The 11,712-nt window shown below is 50.3% G+C and overlaps 1 protein-coding gene across 4 annotated transcripts in view; it reads left to right on the top strand.

The window, feature by feature from the left end:
• The first annotated feature begins 2,683 nt into the window (after positions 1-2,683).
• The window catches only part of OSBPL3 (oxysterol binding protein like 3), a 133,153-nt gene continuing 124,124 nt past the window's right edge, over positions 2,684-11,712 (top strand). For 2 of the 4 annotated variants that reach the window (XM_045587203.1, XM_045587201.1), the window contains exon 1: positions 2,684-2,788. The gene's annotated coding sequence lies outside the window, so the exon portion shown is untranslated. The remainder of the gene's footprint in view (positions 2,789-11,712) is intronic. The other 2 variants (XM_045587202.1, XM_045587199.1) reach the window with 1 other exon arrangement.

Genomic DNA, 11,712 nt, shown 5'->3' with positions numbered 1-11,712 from the left:
AGTATCTCCATCTTACCAGACAAGGAAAAGGGCTCTCAGAATCAGGAAGATCACAAGCCAGGAACCCAGGGAGTCTGAGTCTAGAGGCCTCTGAAGTCCTCCCTCCATGAAACACCCTTCTCATCGGCTTCCTTCACTACCCAAACATGTCAACTCGTGCTTATGTATTACAGCTTTCAAAGCTAAGACCATTCAGCCAGCTATGAAGAATTTCCACCGCGGTGGTGTCCCTTCAAAGTAAGAAAAGGTATTTGTTTGATAGTTCAAAGAAGAGGCTCTTCAGAAGCTTTCTATGGAACCATTGATCTTGCTGAGCAGATTTGCAGATCAGTGCTGTAAAATAAAGCTCGGAGGAGAAAACCAATTTTAGGACATTAACACTCTTTTTCAAGAATAATTAGCTCTGCGTGGGATTCAACTGTAATTTTTTTTTTTCCTTTTTGTGTTTAGGAGCGGGTAAGCCTGGAAGCTTATTTAGGAGGAGAAGAGGAAATGGAGCTGTGAAAAGACACTATGATTCCTCTTGTTCTAGGAGGGAAGGTACAAGCTGAATAACTTTCTCATCCTGTCCAATTATTTGCCTCAAATACAAATAGAATGCATGTAAGATTTTCTCTTTCTCTGTCTCTCTGTCTCTCTCTCTCAGCTAAGCACTTGGTTAGCTGGGAGAAATTGAAGAAGCTAAAAATCCAATGCTCATTTCAACAATAAAACCCTATGCCAGTAACTCCCCATAGCATGTAAGGCTCATCCGCTGCACAGGATGATGTGACAGGGTAAGGGTGGGAGGTTGGGAGAGGAGTGGAAAAAGAGAGAAATAACAAAGGGAAGAAGGGGAGGAAAAATGGAACTTCTCACTGGGAGAGGAGTTTTCTGTAAAACCTCAAGAAGGGTTGGGAAAACATCCTCTGAGCTGCTCAGGCTATCCACTCCTGGTGCGGAGTGGCGGGGGGTGGGGATTCTGTAAGATCCTCTTAGTCATCCGATGTTAAATCTCCTGCAGGAAGGCTTTCCTTGTGCAGATGCATGCGGGCAGCCGGACCCTGGGTGCACTCTGCAGCTGGTCAGCATCCGCCTGCCCTCGCTGGCTACTTGCCAGACTCAAAACAGTCTCAGATCTCCCGCCGCAGGGAGGGCTCCAGCAGCGGGGGACCCAGCCTGATGAGTGAAATGGGAGAGCATGGCTCTGGCAGGGCCTCAGACACTTCCTTTGGGGTTGGCTGGGAAACTGGAAATGTGTCCGATGCCGCAGGTGGCAGATGGCGCTGGACGTTAACATTCAGGAGCCCCTGCTGTGCCAGGCACCCAGCCGGGCGGGCGGGCCACACTCCTGGTTCAGCTCGGGAAAGCAGGGTACCCGGTCTGCAGGAAGATCCCACACTTCGCCTTTGCTGTTCCCTCGGCCGGGGACGCTCTCTGGGGAGACCGGTTCCTTTCCGGGCTCAGGAATCTCTTAGAAGCCGCCTCCCCAGAGCGGCCCCAGGGGCGCTTCGCAGCTCCCATCGCACACATCACCGCTTTGGAAAGCTCTGCTTAGCAATGGCCTCGGTGCTCCCCGGCATTTCCTGGCGGCTTATATTTGCATTTTTTCCTTTGTTTATGGTCCGTCTCCCCGACAAACATACAAGCTCCAGGAGAGCAGGAGCCGGTGCACCATCGCGGCTGCGCGCCCACCGCGGGGCCGGCCGCACGCACGCTGTGGGCGCTGGGGGGATGCTAATCACCCTGCAGGTTTGCAGGCTCCAAACGTGGCTTGCATTGCATGCCAGGATCGACGAGGAGCGAGTGGGCAGCCCAGTCGGGTGGACTTCATTGCTTTTCAAGGAGCTCCTGCATGTTAATTTGAGGCACGAAGCTTTCTCTCTGTCCTCCCACCCCCTGCACCTGAACTGCCAAGAACAGAACCACCGCCCTCCTGGGTTTTCTCCTGGATTTTCTCCGGGGACCCGGCACGCATCTGCTCGGGATGTCAGGTCAGAGCCCAGGGTGGGGTCCCACGCCGAATCTGTCCATCACCCTGTGCCTGCGATCCTCCCTGCACCACCCATATTTTCCCTCCGTTCTCGATCCCTTTGCCTCAACCTGACTTCCTCAGGAGGTCGAGTCCTCTTTGCCCGTTCGACCCCACAAGTGTCCTCAGGGAGCTTCTCCTCGAACCAGCCTCCCCATCTCCCTCCTTCCCTGGCGGGAAACGCCCCGCCGCACATCTGGATGGAGCACCCATCCCTATCTGGGTGCCAGGCAGCGCGCCGGGCCGCGGGAAGCCCCTTCCCGGGCCCCACGCAGCTCTCACCTCCCTCTGCCCTTCGCACCTGCCGGGAACCCGTGCCCCCGACTCCCCCGGCTGCGTCATGGAATCCGTCCGCTTCTTCCTAGCGCATCGCCCCGCCCCCGTCCCCGGAGCCGACTCCTGATTGGGCGGAGTGGGAGTCACTCATGCTGCCCCGCCCGTATCCCCGCCCTCCGCCCGTGTCCCCGCCCCCGGAGGGCTCAGGCCCCGCCCCCTGGCTCCCCCCCACCTCCTGCTGCCGAGCCGCAGGGCCGGGCGCGAAGTTCTGGGCAAAGTCCCGGGAACTGGGTCCGCGGGCGCGGCCGGCCGAGGGGCGCGAGCGGGGCGGTTAGAGCGCGGGCGGCCCGGCCTCTCCGCCCGCCCGCCCGCCCGCCCGCCCGCGAGTGGCCGTCCCCGCCCGCCGCCGCGGAGCTGTCCGCTGCGCAGTGCGGGGCCGGGAGCCTGTCCGCCGCCTCGGTGCCGTGGATGGGAGCGGGCGGCCCGCGGCACAGCGCGCAGGTAAGCGCCGGGCGCCGGGCGCCGGGGCCGGGCTGGGTGTGGCGGGGCCGGGGCTGCGGTTTCGGAGCGGAGGGAGGGGGGACGCCAGGCTCTGCAAGCCCGGGCTCAGCCTCCGATCGCCCACGGAGAGCCGGCTGGCGGGGCCGCCCCGAGCCGGGGAGGTCGTCTCGGTGCCGGCGCGCCGGTCTCTGTCTGGATGTGGGTTCCAGGGCGCCCCCACCCTGGAGCTCGGTGCCCGGAGGGAGGTTTGGCTGGGTGGATGGCGAGAAGGCGCCCGGGTCTCGGCCCCGGAGGATGCACGCCCCGGAGCTGCCCCGCCGGGCGGGAGGCACAGGAAACCTGGTGGATGGGGCCGAGCACGAAGCTTCACCACATCCGCGCGGCGGGCGCGGCGGGGGGACCCGGGTGACGCCGGCCTGGCAGGCGCCGCCTCGCCCGCCTCGCTCCCCGGCCTGCACCGCTCGGCTCCGGCCTCCCCCGCTCGGGGGCAGATCCCACTGACATTTCTCACGCGGGGCGCGCCGCCCTCCTCCGGCGATCAAACTTGCCCGCCACCTTTTGCACGCTCGCATGTTTCCTCCTGCGTCTCACACACCCCCGGTCTCCCGGGTGCGGACTGAGCGGAGGGGCCTGGGAAGTTGTCCCTCGGAGTGTCTGGGCTTGAGGCACACCAAGTCCCCCTGGTTGTGGCACCGACCCTCAGGGTTGGAGGACCGGGGTGGAGGCATTTGGAAATGGTTGTAAGCTGCAGATGCAAAGAGGTCCTTCCACAGGCAGGGGAGAGAGTGGGCTGACTTCTCTGGTCGTGCACATTCTACTCCCAAGCACCAGGCAAGGGGAGGTCCCCCTTCTGGCCGAAGGAGACCTGTCAGGCAGGCAGGCCCGAGCTGAAATGGATCCAAGCTCCTGCCTTCCACCAACCTGCTAGCACGCCTCCGGCGCCCTGTTCCCCCCAGCGCTCTTTCTGGAACCGTGTCCCTGGGCGGTGTGCTTCCCTCTGCCTGCCTCCTCCAGAAGGGAAAAGTAGCCATCGCATCCGTCTTGTTTTCTATCACTCTGTCATCAGTGTCAGCCGCAAAGCCTGACACACGCAGTAGGTATGCAAGAAGTAGCTACTCAATGGGGGATGGAAACTTTTCTTTGAAATAGGAAGAACGGTGATTTCATTCCTGGTTTTCATTTTCATGTTGATTTTTTTCCCCTATCGGGAAAATTAAATACCCATAACTATTGTACTATTGATTGAGCACCTACCAAGAGCTGGATATATACTGGGGACTTTGTGTATGTAGATTACCTCATCAAACATTATAGTAGTTTTATCAGCTAGCTAGATATTTCTAACCAGGTGGGGAATCGAGGCTCCAGTAGGTTGACCAACTTTCCCAAGGTTAATGTGGCAGAACTAGAATTCCAGCTCATTTTCTCTTCCGAGAAACTGAAATGTGTTTCCTACCATTAGTGGTCACTAAGCTTTCAGCTTTGTTTGTGACGAAAGCTGTTGCTTAGCCAAAAGAAGATTTGTTGTTTTCTCATTCAGATAGAGTCTCAAAGTCTCAATAATAGTTAATAGCTCACAGGCCAGATATTGTGAGGCTGCCGTAAGCCCATAAAACCCCTTTTAATCTTACAGATGAAGACACTGCAGCCAAGCTTCAGGGACTCGCAGCATCCATAGTAAACGGCTGAGCTAGGTTCTGTTAATAGTCCTTCTAACACTAAATCTTTAGCTCCTTCCCTGCACAGAAGTGTGTCCCCCTCCCGCTGCTTAATTAGAAATTACGTCATTCCGGTGGAGCCCAGTGATACAATATATTAAAAAGAACGGAGGTTGTTGAGCTCCAAACTTTCTGCTGCCAATATCAAGTTTCCAGTTGCACTAACTTTCTGAATTATTGAGGCTCTTCCTGCCGTTTATTTTTGTGGTTGAGTTTATGGCTTGTGGGCCTGGAAGTTGAGGGGCTTTACCACAGGAAGAAAGGGAATTCTTTTTTAAAAATATATTTTATTGATTTTTTTACAGAGAGGAAGGGAGAGGGATAGAGAGAGAAACATCGACCAGCTGCCTCTTGCACACCCCCTACTGGGGATGTGCCCGCAACCCAGGTACATGCCCTTGGCCGGAATGGACCTGAGACCTTTCAGTCGAAGACCGACGCTATATCCACTGAGCCAGACCGGTTTCGGCAGGAAAGGGAATTCTTGAACCTAACTTTAAGTTTACTTTCACCTGAATCTAAAGAGAATCCTGTAGGTTTTGCCTGCTGGGCATCGGCATTGATTCAGCCAAGGAGTTGCCTTTGCTCAGACATTCCTGTTGCCTAGAAAGCTTGCTCAGTGGTCTTCTGTGAAAACCCACATCCTTCAAGACTGAACTCACAAGCTACTTCCGCCAGAATAATCTCTCTGAACTCAATCTCTCACAGCATTAAAAACAGACAAGCCGAAGCCGTTTGGCTCAATGGATAGAGCATCAGCTTGGGGACTGAAGGGTCCCGGGTTCGATTCCGGTCAAGGGCATGTACCTTGGTTGCGGGCATATCCCCAGTAGGGGGTGTGCAAGAGGCAGCTGATCAATGACTCTCTCTCATCGATGTTTCTAACTCTCTATCTCTCTCCCTTCCTCTCTGTACAAAATCAATAAAATATATTAAAAAACAAAAACAAAACCAAAAAAAAAAAGACAAGCTGAAGCCGGTTTGGCTCAGTGGTAAAGCGTCGGACTGAAAGGTCCCAGGTTCGATTCCAGCCAAGGGCATGTGCATTGGTTGCGGGCACATCCCCGGTAGGGGGTGCGCAAGAGGCAGCTGGTCGATGTTTCTCTCTCATCAACGTTTCTAGCTCTCTATCTCTCTCCCTTTCTCTCTGTAAAAAATCAATAAAATATCTGAGACCAGTTTGGCTCAATGGATAGAGCGTCGGCTTGGGGACTGAAGGGACCCAGGTTCGATTCCAGTCAAGGGCATGTACCTTGGTTGCGGGCATATCCCCAGTAGGGGGTGTGCAAGAGGCAGCTGATGGATGACTCTCTCTCATCGATGTTTCTAGCTCTCTAGCTCTCTCCCTTCCTCTCTGTACAAAATCAACAAAATATATTTAAAAGAAAATCAATAAAATATATATATATTAAAAAAAAACAGACAAAAAAACCCCAAAAACAAACAAACCAAAAAAACCCCTGAGAGTCTCCAGTTCACTGATTACTGACCATGTCAGGATTCTTTCTTACCACCAGCACTTTGGTCCTTTCATATTCCCCCCATTTCCTCACCAGACTGCTCCTGACTTATTTATTCAAATGTACCGCCGCCTTCCTTTGAAGGCAGGGCCAATATGCATTTTCTGTTTCTCTCCCTCATATCACTAAGCCTGGTATCCTGTCCAAAGTACAACTTTATTTGGTTATATTCTTTTTTAAAAAAATGTATTTTATTGATTTGAGAGAGAGAGAGAGAGAGAGAGAGAGAGAGAGAAATATCAATAATGAGAATCATTGATTGGCTGCCTCCTGCACGCCCCACACTGAGGATGGAGCCCACAATCTAGGCATATGGCCTGACAGGAATTTACTATAGGAGGCAAGGGAATACTTGAACCTAACTTTACCTTTACTTTCAACTAAATCTAAAGAGAAGTCCTATAGGTTTTGTCTGCTGTGCATCGAACTTGATTCAGCCACAGAGTTGCCTTTGCTCAGACATTCCTGTTGCCTAGAAAGTTCGTTCATGGTGACTTCCTGGTTCACAGGTCTACGCTCAACCACTGAGCCATCTGGCCAGGCCATTTGGTTAGATTCTGTTAGGATATTCTGTGAGAAACGTAGCTGCAATGTGGCATTTTGTTTCCCCACCAGTTGAGCCACAATACTGGAGTGCCTTCAGCAGTTTGTGATGAAGCAATAAAAATCCTAGTTATTCAAGTCCATGCAAAGCACCTATTGTGGATGTTTTCACCTTATCTTATGTGCACCTTTTTCATATAAATGATATTATGTTATTAAAATATGTTAAAATTGCTATGGAGCCCTGGCTGGTTTTGCTCCATGGATAGAGTGTCAACCTGTGGACTGAAAGGTCCTAGGTTCGATTCTGGTCAAGGGCACATGCCTGCGTTGCATGCTCGATGCCCAGTAGGGGGCATGCAGGAGGCAGTAGGTCAATGATTCTCTCTTATCATTGATGTTTCCATCTCTCTCTCCCTCTCCCTCTCCCTTTTTTTCTGAAATCAATAAAGATAGATTTTAAAAAAACTGTTATGGAATTTGAACTGAATTTTTGTCAGTGTCTTATTGATCAATGACTATTTTACATTTTAAACCTGATTTGCCAGGTCATCTATGCACCAGCTTCTCTTAGCCCATTGCCCTGTGTGTTCCAGTCACAGTGAACTCAGTCCAGCCCCGGCCACTCTCCCCAGGCCACACTTAAGGCGCTCTGCCCTCCCAGTTTATGCATCGTCTTCTGTCCTGTAACCTTTTCTTCCTCCCCATGTTCCTCTGGCTGCTTCGCACCATTCATCCCGTTTCAGCACGGATGTCGCTTGTAGGGAGCCCTCCGAGCTGAAGTTGGAGAACACCCTTTGCCTACTCATTTTTAGGGAGTAGTTATCACACTGATTGCAGTTGTTGGTCACTTGACCGAGTCTTCCCTGAAACCACTGATTCTCATCTGGCTTACATTAGAATCACTTAGGGTCTGTAAAAATCTTCCCTGACAAGTCCCCACTCCCAGAGTTTCTGGATCAAGTGGCTTGGGGTAAGGAGGGTTGTTTTCTTTTTTAAAGGCGTGTTCTCAGTGTATTTTATAGCTGGATAGTACTCCTTCAAACAATAAAAAAAAAAAAAAAAAGAAAAGAAAAAAAATTCCTCTATAATCAGTGGAGCAGCAGCATGAGGAAGTCGAAGAATTTCTCCTTTAGGTAGTCAGCTGATGCTTTGTCTTGTACTTGGTGAAATATTTTCTTCACCTTGGAAAAATTTAGAAAATGCAATGGTAATTTCATTTCTTAATCACATTGTTTGTACCCTAAAATTGAATTTTCCTTGGACTGGCTTTACCATCACTCTGAGGAAATCTGTTTGTTTGGGAGCCAGACAGTGATGGTTTCTAGACTCCCCGTGACTCTCGGGGTATGAGCGGACTGTATTCCTTAAATAATAACAATAACATGTGGATTTTAAGCTGAGAAATAAGTTGATTTTGTATAAATTTCTTCAGAAGAACACCATGTCGCAGTCTAGGTTGTCTGCTCACAGAATAATAGCCAAGGTAATGAGCCCAGTTCTCGGAGAGGTGTGGGCCAGACAGCCCCAGAGGAGAGAGATTGTGCTTCCTCTTTTGTGATTTCAGGAGAGAGTGGACCTGAATGGAAAGATCTCTTGAATGTCAAGTAGAAAAAAAAAAAAAAATTGCAACAAGCAGCCCAGCAAGAGATCATCGTTCTGTGGGTCAAAAGCTTGTCTCCATATAACACCCGTATTAGAAAGTGGTGCTATAATTAAAGATTCCCATACTTGTCTTCTGTCTTGATAGCAAATGTAATATAAGAAACTTAAAGTTGTAGTTCGAATCTTATAAAACAAATATTCTTCTCCAATTTTTTTTGTGGTGGGCAGTGATCAGAAATGTTTAGAAGCAAAAGCTAAATATTTAATCTCACAAACAGGATTAAACTTGAAGGAAATACCCTCCTAGGATGAATGCACGCAGCAGGATGTTTGTTTGTTCGTACATTAAATAAGTACCGATGGAGCACACACACTGTGTGCCAGGCACCATGCTGGGCACAGGGCACCTGGAGGTGAAGTGGATGGATGGGGAGAGCCTCCCTTCCAGGAGGTTACAGTCAGGAGCGGTACAGATAAGAAACACTCGCAGAGAATTCAGTGAGAACGGAGCTATGTGGATCAAAGGGAATGAACCCGCATTTCAATTGGGACCCTGGAGAGACGTTCCTTTTTTCTCTGGGTCCTGATTCAGGCTATTTAGGGTCCAAGGTGGAGGAAGAAAGAGAATGTGGCTGGGGAATTCTCAAGGGGCATGACATGGGAAGTCCCGCCCTCTTGTTACTGCAGGAGGACAGGTGGGGGGGGGGGGGGGGGGTGGAGGGTTCCCTCCTCTTCCTAGAGGTAGCTACCATGGTGCTGAATGTAGCTTTATTTGCTGTGGGCAGTTTAACCCAAAGTTGTGTTTTTAGTACCTTAGTAACAAACGGGATAAGGTCTAACAGCCTGTTCTCCAGCATAATCATGAAAATATCTTAACTTGCTTGATAAATAGATGCTTGCTGGGGCCCTGGCCGGGTAGCTCAGTTGGTCAGAATGTCCATCCTGATATGCCACGGTTTCAGGTCCCACCTCTCGTCAGGGCACATACAAGATTCAACCAATGAATGCCTAAATACATGGAACCACAAATCTCTCTCTCTCCCCCTCTCTCTTCCTCCCTCCCTCGCTCCCCTCCTGCTTTCACGTTCTCCCTCTCTCTAAAATCAATCAACCAACCAACCAACCAACCAATCAATCAATCAATCAATAAATTAATAACTTGCTGGCTCCAATTCTGGTGTGGCTCAGATGTCTAGCCGCTGAGATGAAGTGACTGAGGGATATCTGAAGGCCTCAGAGGATAAAGGGAAGACGCACTTGGGTTTTTCTCGCAGGTTCAGAGCTGCCTCAAGCGAATGTTTAGTGTCTATGGAATGAACCCATTTGAGCTCTTTGGAGGCCTTAGGGAACGGGGGATATCCTGCCTATAAAGATGATGTGGAACAATGACAGTACCAATTGGTCCTTTGGTTGTCCAACGTCCATTCACCCTTCCAGGTTCCATTTGAGGACACTCCTTGCCTTGGGATAGGATCTGTTGGGACCAGAATGAGGGCCCCATTCTCCGGGGCCACGGGTGGGCCCGTGAGCCTCTTGCAGGAGTCTGGGTCCAATGCTGAGGGTCATGCAGATGCTGCTGCCTAGGCTGTGTTCCTGTTCTGTCCACATTGTCCTGGGCAGGCTTCCGGTCTCCCGAAGCTGTGCCACTGCTTGCTTCTCCAGCCTCCCTTCAGTTCCTCAAACTGATGTTTTCCAATACACTTTCTCTGGTTTTATTTGCCAGATTGGTTTCTGTGGCTTCCACCCAAAGAACCCCTGACTGTCAAAGGAGTTTCCCCACCGTCACTAAGGGAACAAGGGCCGGAGCTGGTGGAGGCTGGCCATTGGGCCTCCTACTGCCAAGTGTTGACTAAAAGGCATTCCTGTGTGGTGGGGAGCCCAGGACTAGGAGTCAGAGAGGAAGAAGGTGGATCCAATCCCAGCAGTGCCTCTGCCTCTGTGGCTAAAGGAGCACAGAAAGAGGGATTGGAGATGCTTTTGCAGGAAAGGGGGCATTTGCACCACGCCTTGAAGGACATGGAAGACTGTGACGAGGGAAGAGAGTGGAGGCTTGGTGGACAGGACAGTGCAGGCAGAGAATTCAGGATGAGCCAATGCATAGAATTTTAAGGAATGATGAACCCTTCAGTTTGTTGAGGACTTTTTAAAAAATTGATTTGAAAGAGAGAGTGAACAACAACTTGTTGTTCCACTTATTTATATGTATATTCATTCATTGATTCTTGTATGTGCCCTGACTGGGAAATGAACCTACAACCTTGGCATATGAGGATGATGCTGTAACCAGCTGAGCCACCCTGCCAGGGCTGAGAAGGACTCTTTTAAAAGGAAAATTTCCTGAATCTGTGTGTCCGATGATGACAATTTAGTGGTGTGTGTGTGTTGTTTTTTTGTGTGTTTTTTTATGAAGCCTGTGTACTGGCAACAAACCTGTTGAGAAGCAGCTAGCTTAGACATTTCTAACATTTTTGTCCCATAACTTCAAAAAATTACTGCTCACCCAGAAAATGTTTCTACTGATAACTGATATTTGCATCAAAGAAGAGCAACTGAATATTTTCTCCAACAAGTAGCCTTTGTTTTCACACTTCTTGGTGTAATTATTACAGTTTACAGGCAAAGGCTCTGGCCCAGGAAAACTCAGCATTGTTACTCTCGTCTCAGTCAGCACACACTCAGGTTTGTTTTGGAAATACTTCCCGAGCGGATGCGAACCTGCAAGGTAAGAAGCTGTGCAGGGAGAGCCAGCTGAGACTCAGTGCATCCATCCAGTCCGGCCAAGGACGGCAGAGTGTTGAACAGTTAAGTCAGTCCTGAATTGATCGCCCAGTTCTAGACATGACGTCAGCCCCATTAAGCCTAGAGAAATGGCAGGTGACCGAAGACTCTTCAAGGCATTCGCTATTTCTGATTCGATGTCACTCACACAGCCTGTGACCATCTTCCAGCACATTTCATTGTTTTCAGTTAATAATACCAGCAGTATCACAATAATCCCTACCTTCACTCCTGAGTTTGCATATCATCCCATACACGGAGGGAGAAAGAAATGTGGTAAGTGGATCCTCTAGTAATACCTGCCTTCCTGAGGGTTTCTGGGAGCCCCTCAAGGGTGTTGCAAGAAGCTGGGGTCCAGGTGGATCCCCCCCACACGCCCTGCTGAGGCCCTGCTGCCTGAAGGTCCACAAAGGGGCTCGCGGGAGCAGTGAGCACCCAGCCACTCCACAGCCATGACTTGCGGCGCCCTCTCTGAGTTGGCTTTTTGACTCGAGTTGAATTGGCCTATTTTGGTGGCGTATTGTTCATCCTCTTTTCACTTTATATGTCAGTAAATCTTTTCCTGAAGATGGTGAATAGGGAAAAAGGAGAGCGTGCAGGTGGATAAATAAATGATCATTTGTTGACATAATTTATGTGCATGATTTATGTGAGACTTATGCTAAGAAGTAACATTCCTCTTACAGCACACACACAAATCCTGTCTCTATGCGTTAGAGAGACACTGTGCTTGTATCAGCAGTCCTTTTTTACCTGGAAA

This window comes from Pipistrellus kuhlii, unplaced genomic scaffold (genome assembly GCF_014108245.1).
Source record: "Pipistrellus kuhlii isolate mPipKuh1 unplaced genomic scaffold, mPipKuh1.p scaffold_m20_p_26, whole genome shotgun sequence".
Taxonomy (NCBI): domain Eukaryota; kingdom Metazoa; phylum Chordata; class Mammalia; order Chiroptera; family Vespertilionidae; genus Pipistrellus; species Pipistrellus kuhlii.
The sequence above is the reverse complement of the archived record's forward strand: the minus strand, read 5'-3'. Positions and strand labels throughout refer to the sequence as shown.